The sequence below is a fragment of the Phalangium opilio genome, unplaced genomic scaffold (genome assembly GCF_054372755.1).
Source record: "Phalangium opilio isolate 3A_F unplaced genomic scaffold, DU_Popi_V2 ptg000209l_1, whole genome shotgun sequence".
Taxonomy (NCBI): Eukaryota; Metazoa; Arthropoda; class Arachnida; order Opiliones; family Phalangiidae; genus Phalangium; species Phalangium opilio.
The window spans coordinates 14,078,607-14,096,461 of record NW_028324217.1 but is presented as its reverse complement, the minus strand read 5'-3'; positions in this window follow the sequence as shown (position 1 = coordinate 14,096,461).

Below are 17,855 nucleotides of genomic sequence, written 5' to 3'. Positions count from 1 at the left end.
TGAAATCGGGGGGTGAGATGAAAAGCGTGAAACCCTTATTGTTGACGGGTGACAGGAATTTTAAAGGGAGTATTAAACCTTCCATTTAAATTAAGCCAATACTAAATTCCTCTCTCTCTCTCTCTCTAGCTTTAAATATATGGAGCAAACGTAAACCACATTTCACAAAGCTTAACCTTACCTGTACAATTAAATGTATGCTTGCACTTACTATTATAATCCCCATCCTTTTAAAATACACGAACGAAAAATATCACCTCACCACAATTCTCTCACATTCACTCTCCCTTCAATGTCGAACGAGACGTTTTATACTGCCAAAGCAATAAAATAACCATTTCTTCGGTTAGCTCTGACTAACTATTTCTTTGGGTAACTCTGACCACATTCCAAATCGCGAAAAACTACTACGACCACCACACCCACACCCACAGGCTCGCGGGACAAACTAATAGCCTCATCGTATATATACGATGTGGCTAAAAACTCCCAGACCGCTTCGGTTTCCTACTAATCCTCAAAGGAGACTGGCTGCACTGGCAGTCTAGCACTATCAGTAGGAGCCGAGATACTAACTGGTGGAAAATATGGAAATAAAAGTACCAATTTTACTACTGTCAGAGCGGTCTAAATCCCTGAGCTATGACCTCAGACAGCAGAGACAAATTCAATTATATTTGGCGGCAATTTTAGCACCTTTTTTTTATCAATATTTGAAGTTAATTTTTAAATATTTAACGGTGGATTTTTGGTGAAAATTTATTTTATTCTGAACGAGGACGTTGAAATCTATAGAAATGTATGATTTTTATAGAAATTTAAGAAGTAGTCAAAATGTCTTTACTTACTCTTTAAATGAAATTCTGGTGAAAAAAAAGAAAAGTACGTTTTTTAAATAATTGATGTTCTATAATAATGACATTGAAACTAAAAGTTCTATTTTCTTTAAGCCGTAGAGTTTAATTAAACCCCAAATAAATGACGGTTCAACAAACATAACATTTCTTAAATTTGAGCAACATTAAGACTGAAAAAACGGTATGAGCGAGGTTATTCAATTGATTGAAGTTCAGATATTGCAACTTTTCTTTAATTTTTCTACTAATTTGATTCTTAATCACTGTTTAATTCAATCAACTGATTTTACTGTTAATCGATTCATTCCCTCTAAACTAATTTTAAAAATCACATATCTACGCATTTTCAAGAATAGTTCCATTTTCAGAAAACATCATATTTGTAAGCCCCTTGGCGGACATATTTTTAAAAAGTTCCCGCCGGGTTTAAGTTGCTGAGAACATTGGTGTTCCAAAAAGACGTTAAAGAATAACTTATTTTGCTCGGACTAATTAATAAAATGTCATCTACTTCAGACAAAGCAACAACGCCTAACCTATGTGGTTTCTTTTTAGCATCTTTTTAGTAGGTAGATCTGCTTTCATGGACGAAAAATGTGATATAGCCATAACTATAACCAAACGTTATGTAAAGAAAGCATAAAAATAAATACTTCTCAGTACTATGCAATGACATGTTATATTTTTTTCCTACGGAATTACTATGTAAAAACACTTCGTTCATAACAAGTTACGAAGGAGGTAACACTAATCTCCGATATGGCATTTTTTTTAAATTGATTTAGAGGAAGTAAATCGATTGAAAGTAAAATCAGGTGATTGAGTTAAGTAGTGATTAAGCATTAAATTAATAAAAATAATTATTGAAAAATTGCAATATCTGAACTTCAGTTGGTAAACCTCTTTCATATCGTATGTTTTTTCGGCGTTGGTCCAACGCAAGGTTTAACCATCTTAACTCAAAAATCAAATTAAATTTACAATTAATCAATAATTAATAACAAAATACCCTAAATTAACACTATAAAGATATTACTAGCCCTTTAAAATAAACTGAAAAGGAATTCACGGTTTCGTACAATAGAAGAGGAACTAGCCCATCAAAATTGACACAGAACTATCCTATACCCCTATATCCACAGTGCAAAATGAAATACCTAGCCACGAAAGTATTTTCCAAGAACCCAGAGAAATGTCTCGCTTATTTAGACCCCAAGCAACAAGACGTTGAGTCACTATCCTGGTACCTGGCCCGAGAAACTTCTAGAACCTTTTTTTTAACCCTTATACTGACCAATCCCAATTTGGTCCCAGATTTAAAAGTTTTGCCTCTTCGTTGATAACATGAATCCGCCCGGCTACGTCATGAATATGGTCTTCTATTCGCCAAACCAAAGTCAATCAACAAACGTCATTGTCCCAAAGATCCTTGCGAGAAACTAGAAGTTATATATGCGAAGTCCCTCCTGTCCCACCCTCAGTCGATGCCTGAACTCATTAACGAAACCCTGTCGGCTCATCCTTAAGAAATCCTTTGACGTACGGAGTAAATTTTAAATCGAAACTTTTATTTTATTCATTTAGATACCTTTATTTTTAATCAATTTGAATCCTTAATTTTTCGGAGAAAAACTCGGAGACATTTTCTTTAACCCCCAATTTTAAGGAGAGAAGGAGCGCTAGTGCGCGAAATATTAAGAGAAAATATAATCAACCCTTAAATCGTGTAAGAAAAAAAAAGAAAAACCTGAACCCTTAAGAAGAATATGGAAGATGAGCAACTTGTCGTAAGAAATTAAAAACTTCAAACTATGGTTAGAACTTGTGATTATGATTGACGGATTGATTGAATTTTAAAATTCTTAACTTTCTATTTTTGAACATTATTATTTTAGTGCATAACTATAAAATTTTAACCTAAACACCCTAAAATCTTAAATTGAAACTTAAAGGAGACATTCCATAGAGGTTATAAATTACAAACCTCCCTTAGATATAAGTTTGATTTTTTTGTATATTTTTTTATTTTGACCCCTATTAAAGTTTGTGAAATTTTATGAACAAGATTGAATATCATGTTGAATAATAAAAATTGGATTAGAATCTATTTTGACTCTCAATTGACACATACCATCAAACGCGGTCACTTTTGATTCAGAAATTTTTTAAGCACCTCGTTCCCGTTAAAAGGCCAACTGACCGCATTCTAACATCTTGTCTAGCGTTAGCGAGGTTGAATCATAAGTGAAAAGAGGTAGGTGTTTGTCGTGCATCTTAACCCCTCTCGTAAGACGTCAAACACCCCCACCCCACCCCCATAAACAACAAATGAAGAAGGTAGATAAAGGCTTATAAAGTCTCTTTTTTGTTATTTGTGCAAGGGTTAATTTGCAAATAAAAACCGAAACTAAACTCCTAGCTTATCACGTGCACGTCGCCTTGAGAAAAATAATGGAGCTAGCTAGAACCGTCTCTCAATTCAGAATCCTGGCATGCTTATATGGACTTTTTAATATATAAATCAAATCGCTGCAGTTCTCTCTCTTCATTTATTTATAACGCATCGACTATAATTGACATTCAATTCAAGGTAATTCTTTATAGAGTGATATGAAAATTGAATTGAAAATAACCGATCCGTATTTTCAACTATTTTGGATAAAAACTTGTATTTGTCTTGATCATTTATGCGAAAAATCACTTTTGTCCTATTAGCCAACAGAGAGTAGAAGATATCTAAAATCAGCATATATTATTGTTTGTTGATCTAATAGAGATCAAAGCAATAAAAAAAACGATCGTGGGTTTCAGATATTTTGAACTAGAGGCATAATTGACTTCATGGCTTGCCCCTGGGTCTTGCATTTGAAGGGCCTATTTAACCGAAAATATCAGTGGTATTTTCCCCGCCAAGTTGGTACCCGAATATTTTATTTAGGTGTCGGGCTCATGAACTACAAGGGTTAACAAGGTAATGTACCTAAAAATTGATTTATATACCGAAATTAATACCCCTTTTTTCTTTAAAAAAAACTTCGACCAATTACGCAAACGCACTCATCCTATTTGAAGATGACTAATTACGTTGCAGAATAGGGTTGTTAATTTTCCAGGAAAAAAAGGGAAATTTTGCACATATCGTAAAAATAAAATACCAAGGACTTCTTCGAGTCAAGGACTTAAAAAAAAATTCAGTGATGTAAAATATTTTTTAGACTTTACTCTATATAATAATATTTTAATTTAATTGATCGAATTTTATTCTCTATGGATTCAACTCCTACTGAAGCCTGAAGTAGAAGTGAAACAGTTTCTCAGTCCCTGAATTCCAAGCGAACGCCGTTTTCTACGACCCTCCCACCTCGCTTTTACTGTTATTTAAAATGGGCCTGACCCTAAAAGAAGTAACTGGCGTGATGGAGTTCACAAAATACAAAATAATTTCGAATAAAAACCAGTTTAAAGTAAAATAAATCGGTAGCGGATAAGTACGGGGAATATTCCGGAAATATATGACTTGGTAAATTTCGTGGGAAATTTCCGACTTACAACCCTATTGCAGTACGATATATATTGTCTTAAACGCGTAAAAGGCAAGAAACACCACATAAATTCAATAAAGCTTTAAATAAAAGCACCTTCACTTTAAAATAATTCCTCTAGACTTATTTTTAACCGTTGTAAATGATTTAGACCATTCGGGCAAGTTAAGAAGCTGATATTAGTGAGGAGTGAGCGACTGTAATAAAAGCCAAGAAACAAGTCTTAACAATAGCTTCAGTGAAGCACTTATAGAAGGTAGAACTATATTGAATCGATGATAAGGCCTCATATTCTAATCTTATTCGAATAGTAACCCAACTGAATTTACTCACTGCAATATGGTCCGCAATGGCAGCTCCAAATCCCTACGCAAAGAATGAAGAATAACGATAAAGTTGACTTCATCTCGATATTGTTTGACATAAAAGAATATAAATTATCATAACTTTGAGGGTAGAGCATTTAAATAAAGTTTCTATCCGGAAAAGGCAATTAGTTTCAACGTGATAACGTTAAAAAAACTAACGTTTTAATTAAGGGAAATCAAAAATCGTTGAATAAGCGATTAGAGCGACGGAAACAAATAAATTCTTTAAACAATATAATTATTAAGAGTAAGTCAATAATGAGTACGATATTTAGTTATTAGTTTTAAGAATCGCATCGTTACAAACAAATATTAGTAGTTATGGAAGCGAGACCCTCCCTATTTACGTTATGAAGAAATTTCTCAAGGTAGCCACTAACATTAGAGCTAGCGAAAATGATATGTACTTTATTTCGAGACTGTTTGACATGAAAGAATATAAATGAATTATCATAATTTTGAGTTTAGAGAATTTAATTAGAATTTCTATCCGGAAAAGGCAATTATTTTAAACGTGATAACGTTTGATAAAAAACTAACATTTTAATTAAAGGAAATCATCGAAGCTGCGATTAGAGCGACGGAAACAATTAAATGTTTTAAATACGATTATTATTAAGAGTTAATAACGAATACTAGCTTCGGTTACTAGTTTGAAGACTTGCTTCGTTTCAAATAAATATTAGTAGTTTTGCAAGTAAGATCCTCTCAATATACGTCATAAATGTAGCTTTCCCGGTAGCTACTAACACTAGAACCAGCGGTCATGATGAGAGAAAAATTCTATCGTAAAGAAACAGAAACATAAACATTTGCTATGAAACTGGTACACCCTAAAAGTTCTGATATCTTAGGTACAGCCAATCTTATATCAGGGATAGATTTAATTTGAGAAGTAGGAATGGAGAACTGAGTAATCTGGGCGCGCTTCAAAGTCCCGGACCCCCTTCCACGGGACGGGGGAAATGAAAGAAGAAGCGGGTCATAGCGACGAAGGTTAAAAGTAATTACGTATTTTTTGCAGTCTCCGTCACCAACGTCATCAAAATGTAGTTTAAGTTAGCCAATAAAATAATTTAAACTTTTCGTTACGTTTGGAGGGAGGGGCTCTTTACCAGACTATGAGTTGTACTGAAGCAAATACAAACCGTTCTGTCGGCTAAATAGGCACCTCCATCTGATGGGTTTTGCCGACGACCCTCTCTGCAGGTCGCGCCGGGAGAAGGAAGAAACATCCGCTCACGTACTTTGCGAGTCCGACTGCTTCGCCTCGCTTAGACTAGAATATTTTGATTCACACACTGTGGAACCCTCGCGGGTCTCCTCTATTACGGCGGAGCGAATTCTTCGCTACGCTGTGGCTACGGGTCTATAGGGTCTTTGCGCGTGACGTCAAGTTACCTTCCCCCTTTCCTCTCCCCTTGTCGGCTGCCCGCTCTGGCCACGTTAGGACGCCATGTTGACATCCCCTGAGAAACGGTTTTCGCCCCCTATTTCTTCTCCCTTTTTACTCTCGCGCAAAGACCCTATTCAAGGCCTGAATACGAGGGTGCACAATATGCCTATGGCATCGGTGCTAGGGCGCGAGCCCCCTACTCTTTAATAATAATAATAACCGTTCTCCATTCCTACTTCTAAAATGAAATCTATCCTTGCTTATATAAAGAATTTTTACCTCTCCGTGTGACGTAGTCCAGGAGAGGTTCTGTAACGGCCGTGTCTGTGTGTCTGTCTGTTGTTACACCCACGTGACCGCGTTCGCAGTTTGCGTATCGGAGCAAACGTGTTCGCCATTTCCGAACTGCTTTCACAGTCACGGAAATGGCTCCTCCACTTGAGTTCTCACACCACCATCTTCTGGTCTTTGTTCATCCCACACGGACACTAGTCTGTTCTTACTGGCTTCTAATCACCACCATCTTCTGGTCTTCGTCCATTCCACTTGGACACCAGTCTGTACATACTGGCTTCTAACACCACCATCCACTGGTCTTCCGTCTATTCCACATAGACACCAATCTGTATCATTGGCTTCTACTCCATTATCATCGTTTGGTTTTAGAATATACGCGGCGATCAGCTAAGGTTACGAGAAACGTCTAGCCTCCCTAAGGTGGGATCGACCACCGAAGGTTTTCGCAATTGCGCTTTTTCCTTACTATTATAATGGAAACGAATCGTATATATACCCCAAAATTTGAAGAAAGCGGGAAGAGGGGTACCCTTCACTTTAAACGTCAATATTAGCAAAGTTTGAGAAGATAATAGGTATAACTTTATTTTAAACGATTTAACTATTATTAATGTTAATTATTGAAGATTAAAATAATTAAAAATAATTATATTTATTTAAATATTAAAGATAAACCTCTCGTACAAAGAGAGATTATCACTGCCTCCTGTATCAACCAAGGCCCGTGCATGCGATATATTTCCTTCATTGCCTCCTATATCTACCAAGGCCCGTGCATGCGATATATTTCCTTCATTGCCTCCTATATCTATCAAGGCCCGTGAATTGTGATATATTTCATTCATTGCCTCCTATATATATAAAGGATGAGGGCAAAAGTGTTTTCATTGGATAATTTTGTTTATATGATCTTCTCGACACGGAGAGGTAATATTTTGGTTTTCCCAACTTGTTATCATATCATCTCTTAGCTATGGTAGGTAAGTAGTTACGTTCATAGTTAATTTTATTATTATTTAAATTTTTGCTGAGCGATAGCCAAGTGAGGATATGTTTTATGTAAACTAATTATTTCAATTTTTTTTATATAAAACTTGTACAAATTTGTAATTTGGGGGTAGAGGTAGATTAAGTACGTAAACCTCTAAAGTGAAAGGAATACGGGCCAAGTAGACGGCTGGCAGTTTACCCCACATTCCAACGACTATTACATGTGTATGGCCGGTGTGGAGTCATAATGTCCTACCCCCCCCCCTCGCCACACACACACAGTTGGCCGACTTCTTTCATCCTCATTAATAATAATAACTTTATTGAAAGTAATAATAATAAAATTAATTTCGTAACCAAAGTGTTGTGTTTGTATGTTGAATTAATCAGGCAGGTTTGCTAACACTTATATAATAAAATGTATCCCTTCCCCACAAATTTTAAACTAAAGGTTTACTCAGTGTTGCCAGGCCATTGGTGATTCAAGAGATTGAAGAAAGAAAGGCTAGCAGTTCAGTTTGAATCAGTACTTGACCAACTTTACTCACATAGTAGGGCCTGGCAACACTGCATTGAAGGTTAAGGTAGTTAAGAGAGGGGAGGAATTTTCTGTAACCCCTCTCTCTCCTCTTTGGTGCTACAAAAATATCAGTCATCAGTAAAATCTACCCATTCTTTATATCATTTTTATGGAAGTTCTTATTACACGCGAGCGACGCCGCGGGTAACAGCTAGTTAATTAAAATATTTCAAATTATCACGAACACCCTGGATAAAGCTTATCAAGGAATCATACAATGCAACTCCAGTGTTTAATGACGGTCAGTAACAACACGAATTCAAAATGATATTTCTTTCTCCGAGGATTGCAACTTCTGAAAATATATAAAAAAGACTAGGTTTGCCCAAGCCTTAAAAACAAAAGGATAAGAGTTTTTCCAGTTGACTGAAGCACGAATATTAATTTTTTCTATTGAATTTTACAGACAATCCGTATTTTACTACTCCTTAGAATTTAATTCAATCACCTGATTTTTCTGCTAATGGATTAATTTCCAATAAATTAATTGAAATAAAAAGTTACTTATCTCAGATTTTTCAACAACAATTCCATTTTCCCGAAACATTTTATCATAAATTTATTATTTTGAGAGATATCGTGTAAATTTAATCAAATTGTCTTTAAAATTATACAGTGTGGAAGAGATAAGAGCAACACCTACCTTTGTGGAAAACCCCCAAAACCCCTGACGGACTACTTCACTGCAGTACATTTTCGAGCTCGTATACAGGGTGTGACATGTGTCATTGTATGCAAATGAGAACGTGCAACAAGTATCATAGTGAATATCGTTTAATGATACCTACGATTAAGCTTAGGAACTAAGGCATCACACTACAAATTAAAGGGCTGTTTGGTAAACCCATCAGCGTAAATGTTCGATGTGCCTACCGTCGTGGTGTAGGCACTCTTCAAGACGATTGTCCATGTATTACGTTTTCTAGCATTTGAGGAGTGATTCGTTCAATTGCGCTTCGAATTCTGGCCTTCAAGTCGTCTACATTTAAAGGTGCTGTTGCAAACACCTTCCCCTTAACATATCCCCATAAAAAGAAATCAAGTGGGGTTAGGTCAGGAGATCTTGCTGGCCACGGAATTGGTCCACCTCTACCGATCCAACGGTTTGGAAAGTGCTTAGTTAGCCATTGGCGAACATTGACCGCCCAATGTGGTGGCGCACCATCCTGCTGGAACCACAGGTCCCGCATCACTGCTAATGGTAATGCGTCTATCGCATCACTAAACTCGTGGCTTTTTGCCTACTAAGATAAGGAATCCATACGAGGTTACGAAGGTCAGAATTTTCCGCGGCACTGAGAATTCGGCACATTATTCAATCAAACGTACGCGTCGTTACTAGCAGCTTAGTTCGTATAAACGTTGTAACTCCTGTGTCGTAGACAAATGGCAGCCTACTCCAACCGAGAAAAATTGGGCATGACGTTTATTTTGGGTGAATGTCGCGGTAACGTTCAACAAGCGGCATTGCTTTATGCCGAACGCTTCCCAAACTGACGAAGGCCGGTTCGAAGAACCTTCACGAACATCAGAGACAACCTACGAGATTTCGGGAGTTTCGTCGTACAAGACCGTCAACGTAGAAGAGACCGTATAATTGGTAATCATGATAGGGAAGTCGACATTCTAGCACGTTTTGAAGCCAATCCTCATACTAGTAGTAGAGCGGTCGGAGAAGAGGTTGGTCTAAGCCATTCAACCGTTCTTGCCATTTTACATCGGCATCAGTACCGGCCCTATCATATCCACCTCCATCAAGCCTTAACGGACGATAACTACCTAAGACGTCAAGACTTCTGTCTTACCATGCGCGAGCTAATTGAAGCCGATCCATTGATCTTAAGAAAGGTTCTTTTTCTGATGAGGCTACATTTCACAGGGATGGTATACGGTAAACCGACATAACTTACATTACTGGACCCAACGAAATCCATACTGGTTACGGCAACATTACCATCAAATTCGATGGAAGATAAATGTTTGGTGTGGCATTCTGGGGAACAGAATCATCGGACCTTTCCTCTTCGAGGACAACATTACTGGTGACAGGTATTTGCACTTCCTGCGTCACGAGTTTAGTGATGCGATAGACGCATTACCATTAGCAGTGATGCGGGACCTGTGGTTGCAGCAGGATGGTGTGCCACCACATTGGGCGGTCAATGTTCGCCAATGGCTAACTGAGCACTTTCCAAAACGTTGGATCGGTAGAGGTGGACCAATTTCGTGGCCAGCAAGATCCCCTGACGTAACCCCACTTGATTTCTTCTTATGGGGATATGTTAAGGGGAAGGTGTTTGCAACAGAACCTTTAAATGTAGACGACTTGAAGGCCAGAATTCGAAGCGCAATTGAACGAATCACTCCTCAAATGCTAGAAAACGTAATACAAGGCATGGACAATCGTCTTGAAGAGTGCCTACACCACGACGGTAGGCACATCGAACATTTACGCTGATGGGTTTACCAAACAGCCCTTTAATTTGTAGTGTGATGCCTTAGTTCCTAAGCTTAATCGTAGGTATCATTAAACGATATTCACTATGATACTTGTTGCACGTTCTCATTTGCATACAATGACACATGTCACACCCTGTATACGAGCTCGAAAAAATACTGCAGTGAAGTAGTCCGTCAGGGGTTTTGGGGGTTTTCCACAAAGGTAGGTGTTGCTCTGATCTCTTCCACACTGTATAGAAAAAATAATATCCGTGCTTCAGTCAACTGGAAAAACTCTTATCCTTTTGTTTTTAAGGCTTGGGCAAACCAAGTATTTTTTATATAATATCACTTCCTTCAGCCTTAATTTGTAATAATCTATTATAAAAATAATTATATGCTTGTGAAACGTAATTAATTTGATGTTCCAGTAAGATGTTCGTTAGCCCTCGAACCTCTGCTACATACCTTGCGCCGATCGGTTCCCCGTGCCATACACCTACCCCATCACAACGCGATCACGGCCGTTTTCGCCGATGACTTAACGGCCCTCATCCGTTGTCAATCTGAGTTCGCCATCCTTGACGACAGCCTCCAGGCTTACTGTCGAATGACGGGAGCGTCGGTAAATTACGATAAATCGTTCGTCCTCTGGTGTGGAAGCTGGGCCACCTCACCTCCAGCAATCCGTCCCCCCATTCCCTCCAGGTGGTAAGTTCCTTGGGGTTTACCTGGGGAACTCTCCCCAATATGAACACCAGAACTGGCCGGAACTCTCATCTCGCATGACAAAGGTTTTTGGGCGTTGGCTACGCCTACGTCACCTTTGCTCGCTCCCCGGTCGAATTCTTCTAATTAATCAACTCGCGGCATCCGTACTTTGGCATAGGCTCAAAGTGCTTACCCCTCCGTCCACGTTTGTCAAGGATTGGCAGAATCAGCTCAATTTTTTATGGGCGGGTATACATTGGGTCTCCGCCCCGTCACTGTACCCCCACGCCTTCTTGGCGGTTTAGGCTTAGTTAATTTATCCGCGAAAATTGCCTCTTTCCGGATACACACAATATCGCGATTTTTGACACAACCCCCGCCACATCACGTCCTCTCTCTATTTAAACACCACATCCCCCGGTTTCCTACGGTTACTCAGGCCCTTCTCGACACTTCCAGCGTAAATTCCGCCATCCCCTTTTATTCTGAAGCGTTGAACGCGTGGTTCCACATCCCCATGAAAATTGAGGCCGGTTTCTCCTCTAAAGAAGCGATTCTAGGCCTTCCGATTGCTAATTCCCCATTTTTAAAAACAGTCACGGGACTGGCTCTTACCCATGCTACCGTTGACGGACTTCACTCCGTCGGCGTTACCTCAATTGGTCACCTCCTTGACGGTCGCGGTCGTTGGCTCCCCCAAGGGTCCCTCTTCCGTGGCCGCCCCGTTTCCCGTTTAATTGTCTCCCAGCACCGCATGACGGTTAATGCCCTGATTCATTCGTTCCCCGGTTGTTTTACAGAGCGTGGCCTTAATCCCGCTTTTTCCTTTAGCTTCGGTGGCGGTCTATGTATCGTCACCGAACAGGTAATCGCTGGCTTTTCACGCCGTTATCGACTGTCCGCGTCACCCCCCACTAAAACCATTTACGATTCCGTTATTCATAGCCGTTTCCCACCAACACCGCCCTTTGCTCCGCCGTCAACAGACTTGGTCCCATCTACTTGGTGGTGGTCAGTCTCAAAACTTTCCCCCTTGAACACTCGCGCTGAGCTTTGCGTCCGTTGGCGCGCCCTCCATGCCTCTTTACCGGCCCCTGCCCGTCTATTCCATATAGTCGAAAGCCTCCCCTCGTCAGCCTGCCCGTTTTGCCCCGCGGTCGGGACCTTCGCCCACTGCTATTATGAGTGCCCATTTGTTGAGGCTGTTTTTGATTGCATCACCCAAAGTCTCGAACGATGGGTTGGCCACAAACACTCTCACGCTGAATCCTGGAGCCTAGTTAGCCCCCCAAACGCGCAACGCAATCTATGCAATTTTACATTTACCATAGTTTTAGTCGTCCTCGCTGACCTTTACAAATCAGTTGCCTCCCTGTCTCTGATGGCCGATGGTTTCACAACCCATGTGTCATCCACCGCTAAAGTAGTCGTTAATCGCGTTGCTGCTCGTTTTCGGGTAGAGCGTTCGCGAGCCACAAACCCCGTCCTCCTCGACAGGTTGTTTAACCGTTGGGGGATTCGTAGGGAACCCGTATGGTTTCCTTAATTTGGCTTTGTTTCCTTTTTTTTGTTTTGAGTTTCTGAACATTGATATATTCTTGTGCTACTTTTTATGTATATAGTTATCCATATCTTTAATGCGTTTCCTCATTCATTTATTTTTTTGTTACTAAGAATATCCTAACTTGTACCTAATTAATTTATACTATCCTAACTCGTACATACTTAATTTTGTAATATCCTAACTCGTACATACTTAATTTTGTAATATCCTAACTCGTACATACTTAATTTTGTAATATCCTAACTCGTACCATAAGTAACATAATAACCATAAGTATGACAATTAGCCAAAACTAACTAAAAACCTATTTTCGGACCTTTTACGTCATCATAAGTTCGCGCCCAGCACAGAGACCCCTAGCGGTGGAAAATGAAGCGACTTCCGCCTCATATTGAAAATCCGGTTCAGAGTTTTAAAGAGACGCCATTGAAATTTGAGTCGACGGTCCTAAGCCTTGGTTATATAGTTGATTTGTATTGACTTTTTAGTTTTACCGAGTTTAGCGCGACCACATTACGAAGTTGAAAATTGCACTGGGTAGGTTTAGTTACCGAATATTTAGACTTCAAAAGGCTTATCATTTTTGGTGCTGAAATATCCGACTTTCAAAGTGAAACATACAAACACCGCGACCCCGCGAGTTTGTACAAGAAATAGCAGACGAGCTATTTCCGACACAAATACGTTCAAGGAGAAGGTTTATTGTGATTGGCTAATATTGTAGAACTATGTCATTCGCCAAAGACCAGCATGAAGTACTCGACGGGGTTGCAAGTCCTGGCCTGATGTAAGTGAGAGTGTCAGTGTTGATTATAGGTTTCATTTTGAAATTTGCATTATTACAATAGGAAGAGTCATACTTATGTTTATTATGTTACTTATGCTCGTACCTGATTAATTTTGTAATATCCTAACTAGTAGTAGTACCTGATTATTTTGTAATATCCTAACTCGTACCTGATTCATTGTAACTACGAATTTCATCATTTGTGCCCCTTTTTTGTAAATAAACTTTCCATTTGAAAAACAAAAAACTAACCAAGTGCCTCTCATTATTTTATGGGAAAGTTTAAATAATTTAGTAGGGGAGTGGTAAATTTCAATTTTCAGACAAGTAGATACTAGCGCCGTCTGGCTACCAGCGCTGGAAAGCCTTGCATGAAAAATAAAAATTACTGGACATAAGAAAAGAAAACCCACCGTTTTGCTTCTAGCAGACGACACAAAGGAAAAACTCGACCGAAGCCAAGGTCTATAGATTTGCCGCTATGGACCGTAGCGCGGGTTTTTTCTTGTGTCCAGTACATTTTATATTCACGCGATGCTTTCCAGCGCTGGTAGCCAGGTGGCGCTAATATCTACATGCCTATTTTTTAGTATGGGGAGTTGCACATCCTATAGAGCGACGAATGTTTTTCACGCGTCCTTTGTCAATGGTCAAGCCATCAAAACTTTGGAAAAATTTACTGGTCAACCGTCCGGTGACCCCTTTAGTTTTAAATAAAAATTATGGAACATTTTAAATATTTATTGGACAATGTCCAGTGTCCTGTGCTTATTTACGGCCCTAAGATAGTTTCACCTATCCTGACCTGGGTTGGAAATAAAAACAGCACACTGAACTTTGTCCAATAAAATTTTCAAATGACCCATAATTTAGAAAATCGCGTCAGGGATTTTCTATTTATACTCAATCCTAACACTTAAAGTTAATCTCTACAGAGCTTAACATTACGACGTGAAAATAATTTTCAGTGTTAGACCCAAGGTTTCACAACCAAGGGAGTGCATTCTTTTCACGGCACAACTTTAGAACACTAGCAAAGGCACATCTCTCAGTGTAAAGTTTAGTTGACCTTATTGTATAGGTTAAAAAAAGTTATTTCTAAACCATGCGCCAGCACGCGCACATTTCATTGAAAGTTTGTTATTTAAGAATTTTCCCTTCTATATGCTAAGAATCTTCATCAAAAACAGACGAGCTTTCCAAGACTCGAACCTGAAATGTTTTGCCTCGAATGCAAACGCGTTATCCATTACGCCACATGCCCGATATGCTTTGCAACAAAAAAAAATTATCCAAACATTTGTATTTTTAGGATTATTTCTTTTATGATGTATAAAAGATCTTTAAAATAAACACCGAGCTTGCCAGGACTCGAACCTTCAATATTCTGCTCCGTAGGCAGACGCGTTATCCTATGCGCCACAAACCCGTTGGAGGCTGATCAAAATGTTATGCAACAGTGCAATATATGTAACGGTTTTACCATGATTTATAAATTAATTAAAATAAAATACTTAGACTTAATTGTTCTTAATCAAACTTCAAAAGTTCAACATTCCATAATTGTTTGATAATTCAAAAGTGTTCCGAACCTTAACTTCGCAGTAGTTTGAGTTATTCGATGGAGTGGACCACCAAAAACCCCCATGCTTTTTCTATGGGACGCTAAGCCTAAAATCTGTGAATTATTTCTTTAACATTACGGGAGGGTGTGGGTTCTTATCTAGAAGGGCCTACCGGCCCTCTAGAATTTTGATTTTCACAATTAAAGGAAAGCCCTTAGGATAATCTATTTTATGATAAATTTCATAGATGTCCGTCATTTAATTGGTGCAAAACATTGAGCTTGTAGATGAACTTAAATTTGTGTAAACAAAGAAACGGACTCTTTAAACAAATTATCTTTGAGCGGGGGAAAAGCACGGAGGGAATAAGTTTAGGGGGAATATAGGAATCACTCGAAACTTACTTCTATTGTTTTGGTTTTTTTAAATAGCCAATTTATTTATATTTAAGGATTTTACTATTCATGTAATTGTACAAGAACAACTCATTATTACCATGATTTCCCTAATTGAGCAACGTTGAATATGTTCACAAGTTATAATTTATTATAATGTCTAAATTAAAAATATATGCATTGATCAGTTTAAAAATTTATCGAGTGTCAATATATATAAAATATGTTGCGAAAAAATGTGAAAATATTCATATTTGGAACGAAAGGGTACGGCCTTAATTGTGATTTTTATATAAAGTAAAATTTAAAAAAAAATAAGAATGAAATTTACTTGTATTTAAGGAGTAAACACTCCTAAATACAACTTGAATATATAGCCCCGAACTGTCGTGATTCTTAACAATGTAAAACTACCTAATGAAAGTTCTAGTGGCGCTTTAACTTAATTTTGCATAAAAGAGATTCTTCTATACAGACACTAAAGAAAAACCTGGTCAATATAACTTTGAAGAGAAAAATTCAAAACCAGTCTGCTCATCATTCTCGTTTTTTACAAATGTAGCTTCCTGCTCAGCGGTTACTATCCTTGCGTGATGTAATGAAATAAAAAGTAAATTCGTGACCCCAATTTGAACCATCCCGAGCCTTTTCTATGGTGATGTATAAAACGAACTTTCTACTGCGTGTTTAAATAGTCTCGTGCGAATCCCAAAGAAAATTATACGTTTAGAAATATACTTGAGAAACAGAAGAATTTGGTAAGTTACTTGTAATTGTTGTAAACGTTTTTAGTTCTGTTTATATCGAAGTTGTGTTTTTAAGTAAATTATTAGGAAATATATCATAGTTTGATAACAACACCAAAATCTCGTATTATTTTAAGTAACTTTTAATTTACATGCAGCTATGAAACTATTCTTTAATTTACATGCAGCTTTGAAACTATTCTTTGAGATATTTTTTTAATTCTTGCAGTCTCGACGTCTCACGTTAAATCATGAAAGTTGCTCATTTTTCAATAGGTAAAAATATTTATTTTGAAATAGGGTTTCCTATTTTATGCTATTTACAGATGCTAAATATTAAAAACTAACAAAATTACGACAAGCTAAAAAAAATTTTTCTCTACGCTCATATTTATGTCCGTAAAGTATATTATTTCGAGGGTAGTTTTAAGTTCCTAAATAATACACGCTTACTTTACGTATCAGTTCCATTTTGGTTTCACGCTGGTATCTATAGCGTTTAAGTGGTTCTTATACTTTATCGATAGAACGATCTTTTTTTCCTTACACATGTGTAATTAATAATCGCGCTCTTTATGAGTAAATTCTTCTCTGTAACCTAGCCAGCATTCATAACTTCTTGCTATGAAAAAGTACTTAATTACGTGTTATTCGATGTCCGGAATTCAACGGGTTTCTTTGAAGAACAGTAACTGTTGTATTTCAAATATGATATATTTTTTGTTTTTAGGGCTTCTTTTAATTGCTCTTGTTTCCACTGTACCTCTTAAAAGGGTAAGCATTAATATTTGCTCGAAATACTATGACATAATTGATATCCATGGAAATATCTTAATATATGTGTGTTTAACCCGCATGCGTTCCTGACTTCCTGTGTTATAATCGGATTGCGATGAAACTTTGCCGAGTTTTTTGTGCAAGCCCGCGAATGTTTTTCATGTGATATTGTTTAGTTAATCAAAATGTAGTTTTGTTGAGTTAATCAAAATGTGGTTAGATACCCCTATCCATAAATCCGGTAGATATCTGCCTATTCTTCTTTCTCAGTGCGAGTTTAAAAATGATTCTACACTTTTACAAACTCTTATAAGATACGTTTCACAATTTCATTTAGAGCCCGAGCTTTATACTGAATTTCAAAACCGTCCTCGATTTTTCAACTATGAAAGCTGTCACTTTTACCAGTCCCCTTTACGATTGTAATATCCATGGAATCGCTTGTACTGCCTTTCATTATTTAGTGAATCACTGTAAATAACTAGTTAAGTAATAAACTAGCTAATAACTGGATTACATAACCACGTGGAGTAAAAATTTAAATTTTATATAAAAAAAAACATTCAGATATTAAGACAATTTAGTGTTTAGTATCAACATGGAAAGGGAAACCCTTCCCGCTTTCCACTTCCTTAATACACCGCCATATTAAAAAACCTGGCAACGCCGGTTTTCTTTTACTAATAATTAGTAAAAGGGACCGTTCATAAACTTTGTCAAACTCTCAATGGGTTAAAATCTGTGGCATCTCGTTTAGTTTTTTCCATGAGAAATGTAACACTTTTCTGATAGAATGGGGTGCAACATTAATACACAAAACGAAGAAAACTAAATACACTCT